This window comes from Rattus rattus, chromosome 11, assembly GCF_011064425.1.
Source record: "Rattus rattus isolate New Zealand chromosome 11, Rrattus_CSIRO_v1, whole genome shotgun sequence".
In the NCBI taxonomy this organism is placed as follows: domain Eukaryota; kingdom Metazoa; phylum Chordata; class Mammalia; order Rodentia; family Muridae; genus Rattus; species Rattus rattus.
In genome coordinates, this window is record NC_046164.1 from 55437932 (window position 1) to 55450200 (window position 12269).

Here is a 12269-nt window from a genome sequence, read left to right on the forward strand (position 1 = left end):
CTTTTGACAATTCAACTTCATAAAAACTTTGCATGAGATCCTGTGACTCTATTCATCTTCATATATTAATAATTCCTGTGTTAGGCTTTTGTTTTTGTTTTTTGTTTCTGTTCTTTTTTTTTTCTTTTTGGTTTCTGTGAAGAGAAACCAACCACAGCACTCTTATAAAGAAAAGTATATCATTGGGTCTGGCTTATAGTTCAGAGGTTTAGTTCGTTATCTTCATGGCAGGAAGCATGGTGGCTTGCTGGTAGACATGGTGCTAGAGAGGTAGCTGAGAGTTCTTCGTCCAGATCTTCAGGCAGCAGGAAGAGAGAGTGACATTAGGCCTGGCTTGAACATCCCAAACTCAGAGCCCAAGCACAGTGACACACTTGCTCCAACGAGGCTACACCCACTACAACAAGCTCATATCTCCTAATAGTGCCACTCCTAGGAGCCTATGGGGGCCACTTTCATTCAAACCACAACAGTCACATTCTGCATCTTACCTGAGACAACCCTCTTTCTAGAAAGCCTAACTAGCTGTCCACGGAACCTTTGTATAGCCATTACCCCTGTGGTCATTTCACTCCCTAAAAGAGTTTGCTTCTTCTCCCCTTACCTAATTCAAAAGTTTTGACAGAATATGCAAGCACTGGGTTCAATCTTCAATGCTGTGAAAGGTTCTGACACTCTTTGTGGTTCACATAATTCTTCAGTTTTCCCTTTTAGTGATAAGAAGTATAGACACTTGGCCTTAAATTCTCAAAAACTCACTTTTTTTTTTTACTCCTTTCATGCTTGCTTCAAGTTAAATGTTAATTTTCTTAATTTATCTCTTCTTTGTCTGTGTAGTTATTCATTTATTTGTTTGTTTATTAGATATATGAAAATTGCAATAACCTGCAAGAAAGGGGCACTGGTATCCTCTGTCTTTAATGTTCTTACCCAAAGTCACATGACTGTTATGCAGGTGACCTGCCTGCCCAGTTATGATCAGGATGGTTTAGAGGCACTGCTCTTTTACATTAAAGGCTGCCATTTTTAAAGCTTTCATTAATAATCCCTGGAGTAATGGTCCTAATTTAGGTTGTTAGTGTTGATATTATCATAGAGCCACTAATTTTTTGCTATTAATTTTATAAAAATATTATGTGTATGAGCATTTTAACTGCATAGTTGTATATGTCCCATGTGTGTATTTGGTGCTTATGGTGGTCAGAAGAGGGTACTAAGGCCTTAGAACTAGAGTTAGGAAATGTTGTGAGCTGCTATGTGAGTGTTAAAATGAACCTGGGTCCTTTACACAAAGGGTAAGGACTTTTCTCTCTCGGCTCAGCATCTCTCCATTCCTAACCGGTTCTATTAATTTATCAATTGGCTTTTTTTGCAATATAAAACAGGCCCAAAATATTAGTTGTTTAGTTTATAAAGTAAATACTTTTGTACATCTATTTTCATTATTTTAAACTATATATATGTGTATATATTTTAAATTATATATGTGCATGTTGGTGTTGATGCAGGTGTCCATGGGTGCCGGAAGTATAGGATGTCCTGGGAGCTGCAGGTATAAGTGGATGTGACCTGCCCAATGCAGATGCTAGGACAAAGTGAGGCTTATGTACAAGCAGTACATACTCTCAACCATAATAAATCCCCATCTATAAAGTATAAATCCATTCCTTATCCATATTAAATCTTGGTGGCCACAGGTCGATTATTACAATATGATATAGATTGTCTTAATTCAAGGATGCAGAAAAAAAGGGGCTATTGTTCAGAGCACAGGGTTCGGGGGTGTAGAAGGGAAAGACTAAGTGGTATAGGTAGATATTGAAATGCTTCATAAGGTTTCAGTTTAGGCTTAGTACAAACCATGACTCTTCACTCTCTGTTGTCTAAAGCACAAAATAAGGTCAAGTTCACCTTCAGAGGGGTAGGACTATGGATTTCTTACAACACAGGGAGAACATTGCCAGTCCCCTAGTAACAGATATGCAAGCCTGACCATAGTCATATATTCTGCCAAACTTTGGCATAGCACTATGGCTATAAAAGTAATATGTATACTTTCCCAAAATTCACAATGAAGTCCTGACTCCCATTACAGTAACACCTGTAGATGAGCTGGTAAGGCTTATTAGGATTAGAGGAGAGAGATCACAAAGTCAGAACGTTGTGGCTTTAGACTTGTGTCCTTAAATGGGAAGATCAGAATTGCCTTTCCTTCTGTGATCTCTCCTTCTTTTCTGTAATGATTTACCAACAAGGTGGCCACTTGGAAGTCAGAAAGAGGATGTTCATCATAAATTGAATCTTCAAATGTCTTGAGCTTGAGATTTTTAGTCCACAGAACTGGAAAAAAAACTATATTCTTTATAATGTTTGAACTAGTATCAACCATATGGGAGAAACACTCCTCAATTGAGCCATAGTCCCAGCTTTAAATGAAAGTTTTCAAGTTGGCAGATTGTTTGATGTTCCATTGCAGCAACCCAAGGTTACTAATGAATGAGGCAATGTGTAGGGATATGGTTTGAATTTCCTATAACGTGCTCAATGCCTTCAACATAGGTGCTTTCTTTTGCCATGTGTCATATGAGACTGTAGAGAGGAAAAGGCCATTTAGGTAGAGCCCAATTCTCAGAACATGTAAGACCACGTAAGCCCACCTCATCCCACTGCAGCTTGTACTCCCTAAATAACACCACAAATTCTACTTGGTTTTACATAATATCTACTAATTATTCTAGTTATGGTTCCTAATGACTCCTGCCTTCAACATGTGTACTTTCGTCAGTATCGACCTGTACTGCCCAGGATTTGTAAATGGATCATTGGGAAACAAAACCCAAAATGAAGCTTTATGTTGGGCTATTTATACTTGACCTCTGAGAATTACATGAATCTTTCTGCTACTAGTCAAACAGTGTCCAACTAACATTCTGAGGGACAGGAGACCAATGGACAGAGGCCCAGTCATCCATGTTAGCTATTCTGACTGAGGGCCACAAATCTACAAATGTGATAATATTTCAATAATTTGTGTCGAGCTGTGCTAACCCAGGCCATGACGTTTATCTGAAAAATCTGTATGATCATGAGAAATAACTATTTTTGTTGTCTGAAGGCCTGGGTTTTGTTGTGATTTGTGAGTGATCAAAGCCTGTGCCACAGACCTTATTACATACCTTGCTTTTCTGCATTCTTAGCTTGTGTAGCTTCCCAGGTAGATGTCCCACTCCACACTGAGGAGCAAATATAGATGGTGTTATTAATAAAATTCTAGTGGTGGCAGCAAAAGAAAAAGGCATAAAGTGCTCCATTGTTCATGTCCTTGTTCAAATGCTACTGTCTCAGAGTCCAATCTCAAAATAAAGTCATACTTAGTTCATGTCATTTCTTAACTCTTTCCTAAATTATTTGTATATATGATGTGTATTACTATCCAATATAATCAGCACATAAACGTCAAAGGTATAGCCCATATTCTTATTGGATCAATGGTTACATTCTTAAAACCATTTGCCTAAAATATAATAGCCAGTTACTGAAACAAAGTCTAGTCTGGATATCTGTAGATTTGGTAGTTTTGACAAACACTTGTAGTGAATCAGCTCACAGGAAAGCAGATTATCTTTTGTAACATACACAGAACTCCTCCATCCAACCAATTAAAGTTCTGAGGAGTGAACCTAAAGTTAGCAGAGATGGCCTCAGAGAAGGAACTGAAATCCTATCTGGTGTTTCAGCCTGCTACGCAGACCTAAGACTTGCTGTCTTTTAAAACTGTGTATGTCATTCCTTCAAATGCATTTCAGCTGATAGAGAGATAGATGGTTTATAGTTGCATAGGGGACAGATGGATGGCTCTACCAGTAGATAAATAGATAGATGATAGATAGATAGATAGATAGATAGATAGATAGATAGATGATAGATAGATAGATAGATAGATAGATAGATAGATAGATATGCACACACATATATATACACACAAACATTACCTATGTTTCTATGTATATTATACTAGTCTGTTTTTAGAAAAAACTGATACCATGGATATATATTTATATACCAAATAGATTAAATATATTGTAATATAAACTTCATGATATTTCCTGCATTTCCACATGACTGTAAGCTCTCAGATGACAGATGTTTCATCACAACTGTTATTAAAATGACTAGTAGGTGCTGGATAATATTTCTGAATGAATAAATATGTCCATGAAAAGTTCCTATCAGTGAAGTTCCATAACAGACACACTCTCAATTCTGTCTCCACACACACAGATTTATCACTCCAGCAAGAGACTAGAGGCTGATTTATTGCTTTTCACTATGAGAAACAAAGAGAAGCTGGAAGACAACTTCAAACAACAGAGTCACCCAGAAAAGGGTTTTGTTAAGAAATAGTTTTTATAAAAATAAGTCACAAGTGGCAATGAAACTAAGATGTCTGAACTTAAAAGTATCATATCTCTATGAATATGGGTGGAGGAAAATTTCACAAGGTCCCACTCATACATGATAAACTACAGGCAGTTAGAGTTAATGACTGAAAAGAAAGAGAATGCAACCAATGGTGTGCTTCATTGTATTGTTTTCTGTCCTAAACACACAGAAAGGACAACACTAATGAGAGTCAAAACGTTTTGCATGTGTGATGGATAGACAGATAATGGATGGATAGATAGATAGATAGATAGATAGATAGATAGATAGATAGATAGATAGATAGATAGATAGATGGAAGGAAAGATGGATAGATAGATAGATAGATAGATAGATAGATAGATAGATAGATAGATAGATAGATAGATAGATAGATAGATAGATGGAAAGATGGATAGATAGATAGATAGATAGATAGATAGATAGATAGATAGATAGATAGATAGATAGATAGATAGATAGATAGATAATCAGACAGGCAGGCAGATAGATAACAGATATAAAGATGTCAGAGAGAATAGAAATTCAAAATGGTATGATTTGTAGCATATAAACTGAAGTTTGATGAAATATTTCAGCGATTAGAAGATTATGCAAAGATGAGAGTGTGCACTTCTGTGTCTGTGAGTCAAATTCTTAAGACTATGGCATGCGACAGCTTGTGAAATGGCATTCATAAAGCCACAGAGTAGAGTAGTTGAACAGTTTTCTCAAACAGTGGCCTTTGAGCAGAGGTGATTTTCCCAATAAGCTTTCAATCCAGTAATCTATAACAAAGTATTTATTTATTCGTGAGTACCTTTCACATTGTCTCTTTATGCAGAACATCACATTAGAGCTGCCCTTCTCTTTTCAGAAGGGCAGATAAGGAATGTGAAAACAATGGTTGAAGTCAAGGAACATAGTCCACAGGAACCCTAAGGAACTTTTCTGTTAGTTTTAGGGGAAACTAACAAAAACACTGTGCGCTGAGTTACACAAAGTCTTTGTTTTTTAAATCCGGACATTCTGAGACCCTAGTGAAGATACTAAATCAGAGTCATTACGTTTTGCATATTGGGCAGAAGCACACATACCTTAGACACTTGGTTTTCTTCCTTGGCTCTTCTTCCTTTCCTAACTAGGCACACAAAGACTCAAGCCTGAGAACTCTATCACTTCATAACTTCATAAACTTCTTGACATGCATGCTCAGAGTGAATGGTATCCTGGGACTGGGAAGCTCTGCTCTTAGGGAGCAGAGCTCTTCCAGGCAGAGATTTCTAGGGTAAGGATTCGTGGGATTTCAAGCGCTGAGCTTAGGGAGCTCCAGGATTGGTGAATTTTCATGTTCAGGGATTGTTGGGCTTTCATGCTCAGGGATTGGTGTGTTTCTGTGCAAAGCTCAGGGATTGATTGGTTTTCCTGTTCAGACTTTTAGGTAAAATTAGTATAATCTGGGAAGGGTCCTATTTCAGCCAAGAGATGACTTTCATGAAAGTTACAGAGCCTGGAACTGCCATTATGACAGAGAAGTTTGGGAGAGGAGCCTAGTTGCTGGAGCTCCTCAGGAAAGATCCTTTCCTGCCATGAGGCTTTATAAAGTTTACAAAGTACACAAAATTTACAAAGGGGCTCTATGTTAGTGAAACCATTTCCTGACACTTGAATTGTTGTGTCTAGCCAACACCACCTTCTATCCAAGGTGTTTTCATCTGTGGGAAGTCAGAGGACAACCTCAGGTGTTATGGAAGGTCTCTGGGTTGCTGTTTCAGACACCAGACTAGCTGGCATGTAAACTTCCCATGATTCTCCCATGTCTGTCTATCCTGCTGTAGGAACACTGGGCTTGCAGATGTTCACTGACACATCTGGTTTTATGTGGGTTTTGAGGATTTGAATTCAGGTCCTCAAGTTTGAAAAGCTTATACCAAGGGACTATAGCAAACTTATAATTGAATGTTGATTTCCCAAGCTAAAAAACAGTCAATCTTCCTGTGCACATGTGCACATGTGCATGTGCATGCATGCATTCATGTGTTTGTATGTGTATATGTGTACATTTGACTCTATGTAAATATACAAGGCTTACTTGTTGAGGCCTGAGGACAACATTGTATGTCAGTTCTCAATGTTCACCAATTCTCACTTGGATTTGCCATGTTTTCCCTGTTTACATAAGGCTAGCTGGGCTAGGAACCTCTGTGGATGACACAGCTTGCCACAGAAGCACATTCTATCATCTGTGGCTTTACTTAGATTCTGAAGATTTAAGCTGAGGTCTTCATGCTTAATGACAAGAAGTGCCCTCTCTGAATCATCTTTTTACCTCCCTAATTTGCTACAATTTTATCTCCAAACTAAACTTCTGTTCAAACCCCAATTGTCTATATAACCTATACACCAGGGTAAAACACAGACTTTTCAAATTTCCTCTGCTGCACACTTTCTTCTTACATCCCATTAAATGAAATATCCCTATTGCCTCAAATGATCATACAACCTAGATGTTGCTCTTGTTATCCCCCCCTTCCATATCCCTCTAGCACCAATAGCGCGTCTTATGATTCTGAATTTTGACCATGACTTAAATCTGCCAGTTCACTTGTACTTCTAGATCACCCCTTGGTCCAAGTCACCGTCATCTCTTAGAGCTCTATGATCACATCCTTAGTGATTCTCTGTACTATATTGCCATCCAGATCATTTTCACAAAGCTCGAGAAATGATCATTGCTAACATCTGGGATAGACACTGCCTTTCTTGATCATAGAATCATTTCATAGAATCATTCAATATTTACTGATAAATCATAGAATCAGACCTCAAATCTTTGTCCTGCACACAGGTTACAGCCATGTTCATCTCCTCTGACTTCCATAAACGCTACCCTCCCCTTTTCTATCCAGCCACAGTGGGCTCCTTCTGGCCAGTTTCTGCAACTTCCCACAGTAATTTCAATCCCACACTATTTGGATCCACTGGAATATTTGCAAAGATCTGGATCCAGCGTTTCCAAGTGCTAGGAATGTATTTTTTCTACCACACAGTGGATGACTTTCAGTTAACCATCAGGCTTGAGCTTAGATAGTACCTGCTAGAGAAGTCTTCAATTATTCAGGAAATATAGAGCTAGAAATGCTGTAGAATAATCTCTCAAAGAAACTGTACCTTTCCTGAAGCATACTTCTCACCTGTAATTCACATTTGGGATTACTTGTTATCCCTTTTATCAATCAAGTTTAATCTTTGGCAATATTAGACATGTACAAAATACACGTCAATTGTCCTCATCACCCACCCCATTAGCAACTCCTCCCTATAAACCCTTTGTCCCCATTCATGTCTTTTTTATTCTATGCTGTGACTAACTGAGTTTAAGCAAGACACTGGGTTTGGAGACATCTGTTGGAGCTCGGTGAGTTTACCACTGAACATGCAACTGAAAACAGTGACAAGGACAAACACAAAACAATCCCTCTCAATACCTTTCAGTGTCCAATAGCCCAACAGGTTGGCATAGGCCCACATAAGCCCCTCCTCCATCCATAACCAATTGTTGAAACCACTGCTGTGTTTAGGCCAGTACAGGCATTGAGATTTTTTGTGAGTTGAATACTGCAATGGAGGTGTTCTGCCTAGAAGAACACATTTAACCTATATCTCTCTATATACCAGCTATTATATTATGTCTGCTTCCTCTCCTACAGTGTTCCCAGGGCCTTTGGGAGGGTGATATAAGTATTTTGTTTAAGGATAAATATTAAATTACTACTTATTGGAACACTTTGTGCAGCTGTGAGTCTCTGCATTCACTGTCGTTCACTGCAGAGACAGTCTTCTCTCATGGAGGCTGAAAGTATTATTTTTCTATGGACATAAACACAGATACTTATACAGAAGGTTGGTACTATGTTAATTTATCTAAACAGCAGCAGTAAGTTCCCCATTTGGGCCTATGTCTTCCCCAGCCGTATGCTTTTGGCCAGGTTTACAGTACCAGGCATTGGTCCCCTCCTGTGTAACAGAACTCAAATCCAATCAGAGATCCAATAACCCTATTGCACAAGTGGGCACATCTTGTCTGGCAAGTTGGTACTGAAGTTTATAGTGTTCACAGCTGGGAAAAACTGCTGATGTCTTTTCTCTATCAACAGCTCATTTAAGCACCTTCTGGCACTGTGAAAGCTAGGCAGCAGAAATGCATTTCTGATAGCCTCCCTAATTTGACTGTAAGCTGGATGAAGGTAGACATTATTTGTATACTGAGATATGCCTGTGTGAGTATAATATCTAGCACTTAATACTGTCTATTTAGTTCTCCTGTATGTCAGTGCACTGAATTATGCTCAACAATATATTTGTAGATAGTCATAAGCTAACCAAAGCCCGTCCTAAGTCATGGGAACACAGCAGTAAGTAAGTTAGTCTCATTCCTTCCCTTCACAGATTGCTAGTTTACACTTGACTGAGCATCCTTTCCAACCCAGGTAAATTGTCTAAAGTTCAACTCTCAGTCATCCTTAGGATGTCAATATGGCATTTATATCCCTAACATTCCCTCGAAAGGAGCAATAGCCATGCAGAAATAGCAAATGGAAGTAGAAGTTCTGCCTTTACATCAAGCTATCTTTCCATTTGTACAGTTTTTGCTTGTGCCAGCAAACCAAAGAGAAGCTGTACGATGACATCCATCTCTGGGTCTGTGTGTGTGTGTGTGTGTGTGTGTGTGTGTGTGTGTGTGTGTGTGTGTGTGTGTGTGTTTCACTGTTCTTGTTAGAACCATAATATAATGTTACTTAACCTTTGCATGGCCTGCTTAATGGATAAAAAGGTTCTGATAACTGTAGTACAGTGGTCAATATCATGGGGAAGCTTGATCACAATTAGTTGTTAAACTGCTGGGAAATGAAGTTTTTAGTTTACTAACTCCTGAATAATGTACTCTGAAAAATCTAAACAACATTTTTATCACTGGATAAATGTATATGCTCTAATCCCAACATTTTTAAAATGAGAGCTATACCTCATGGTACTTTCTCCAAAATTGACCATATAATTGGTCAAAAAACGGGCCTCAACAGGTACAGAAAGATAGAAATAATCCCATGCGTGCTATCGGACCACCACGGCCTAAAGCTGGTCTTCAATAACAATAAGGGAAGAATGCCCACATATACGTGGAAATTGAACAATGCTCTACTCAATGATAACCTGGTCAAGGAAGAAATAAAGAAAAAAATTAAAAACTTTTTAGAATTTAATGAGAATGAAGGTACAACATACCCAAACTTATGGGACACAATGAAAGCTGTGCTAAGAGGAAAACTCATAGCGCTGAGTGCCTGCAAAAAGAAACAGGAAAGAGCATATGTCAACAGCTTGACAGCACACCTAAAAGCTCTAGAACAAAAAGAAGCAAATACACCCAGGAGGAGTAGAAGGCAGGAAATAATCAAACTCAGAGCTGAAATCAACCAAGTAGAAACAAAAAGAACCATAGAAAGAATCAACAGAACCAAAAGTTGGTTCTTTGAGAAAATCAACAAGATAGATAAACCCTTAGCCAGACTAAAGAGAGGACACAGAGAGTGTGTCCAAATTAACAAAATCAGAAATGAAAAGGGAGACATAACTACAGATTCAGAGGAAATTCAAAAAATCATCAGATCTTACTATAAAAGCCTGTATTCAACAAAACTTGAAAATCTGCAGGAAATGGACAATTTCCTAGACAGATACGAGGTACCGAAGTTAAATCAGGAACAGATAAACCAGTTAAACAACCCCATAACTCCTAAGGAAATAGAAGCAGTCATTAAAGGTCTCCCGACCAAAAAGAGCCCAGGTCCAGACGGGTTTAGTGCAGAATTCTATCAGACCTTCATAAAAGACCTCATACCAATATTATCCAAACTATTCCACAAAATTGAAACAGATGGAGCACTACCGAATTCCTTCAATGAAGCCATAATTACATTTATTCCTAAACCATACAAAGACCCAACTAAGAAAGAGAATTTCAGGCCAATTTCCCTTATGAATATCGACGCAAAAATACTCAATAAAATTCTGGCAAACCGAATCCAAGAGCACATCAAAACAATCATCCACCATGATCAAGTGGCTTCATCCCAGGCATGCAGGGATGGTTTAATATCTGGAAAACCATCAACATGATCCATTATATAAACAAACTGAAAGAACAAAACCATGATCATTTCATTAGATGCTGAAAGCATTTGACAAAATTCAACACCCCTTCATGATAAAAGTTCTGGAAAGAATAGGAATTCAAGGCCCATACCTAAACATAGTAAAAGCCATATACAGCAAACCATTTGCTAACATTAAACTAAATGGGGAGAAACTTGAAGCAATCCCACTAAAATCAGGGACTAGACAAGGCTGCCCACTCTCTCCCTACTTATTCAATATAGTTCTTGAAGTTCTAGCCAGAGCAATCAGACAACAAAAGGAGGTCAAGGGGATACAGATCAGAAAAGAAGAAGTCAAAATATCACTATTTGCAGATGATATGATAGTATATTTAAGTGATCCCAAAAGTTCCACCAGAGAACTACCAAATCTGATAAACAACTTCAGCAAAGTGGCTGGGTATAAAATTAACTCAAATAAACAGCCTTCCTCTACAAAAAGAGAAACAAGCCGAGAAAGAAATTAGGAAACGACACCCTTCATAATAGACCCAAATAATATAAAGTACCTCGGTGTGACTTTAACCAAGCAAGTAAAAGATCTGTACAATAAGAACTTCAAGACACTGAAGAAAAAGAAATTGAAGAAGACCTCAGAAGGTGGAAAGATCTCCCATGCTCATGGATTGGCAGGATTAACATAGTAAAAATGGTGATTTTACCAAAAGCGATCTACAGATTCAATGCAATCCCCATCAAAATACCAATCCAATTCTTCAAAGAGTTAGACAGAACAATTTGCAAATTAATCTGGAATAACAAAAAACCCAGGATAGCTAAAACTATCCTCAACAATAAAAGGACTTCAGGGGGAATCACTATCCCTGAACTCAAGCAGTATTACAGAGCAATAGTGATAAAAACTGCATGGTATTGGTACAGAGACAGACAGATAGACCAATGGAACAGAATTGAAGACCCAGAAATGAACCCCACACCTATGGTCACTTGATTTTTTGACAAAGGGCCAAAACCATCCAATGGAAAAAGATAGCATTTTCAGCAAATGGTGCTGGTTCAACTGGAGGTCAACATGTAGAAGAATGCAGATCGATCCATGCTTATCACCCTGTACAAAGCTTAAGTCCAAGTGGATCAAGGACCTCCACATCAAACCAGACACACTCAAACTAATAGAAGAAAAACTAGGGAAGCATCTGGAACACATGGGCACTGGAAAAAATTTCCTGAACAAAACACCAATGGCTTATGCTCTAAGATCAAGAATCGACAAATGGGATCTCATAAAACTACAAAGCTTCTGTAAGGCAAAGGACACTGTGGTTAGGACAAAACGGCAACCAACAGATTGGGAAAAGATCTTTACCAATCCTACAACAGATAGAGGCCTTATATCCAAAATATACAAAGAACTCAAAAAGTTAGACTGCAGGGAGACAAATAACCCTATTAAAAAATGGGGTTCAGAGCTAAACAAAGAATTCACAGCTGAGGAATGCCGAATGGCTGAGAAACACCTAAAGAAATGTTCAACATCTTTAGTCATCAGGGAAATGCAAATCAAAACAACCCTGAGATTTCACCTCACACCAGTGAGAATGGCTAAGATCAAAAACTCAGGTGACAGCAGATGCTGGCAAGGATGCAGAGAAAGAGGAACACTCCTCC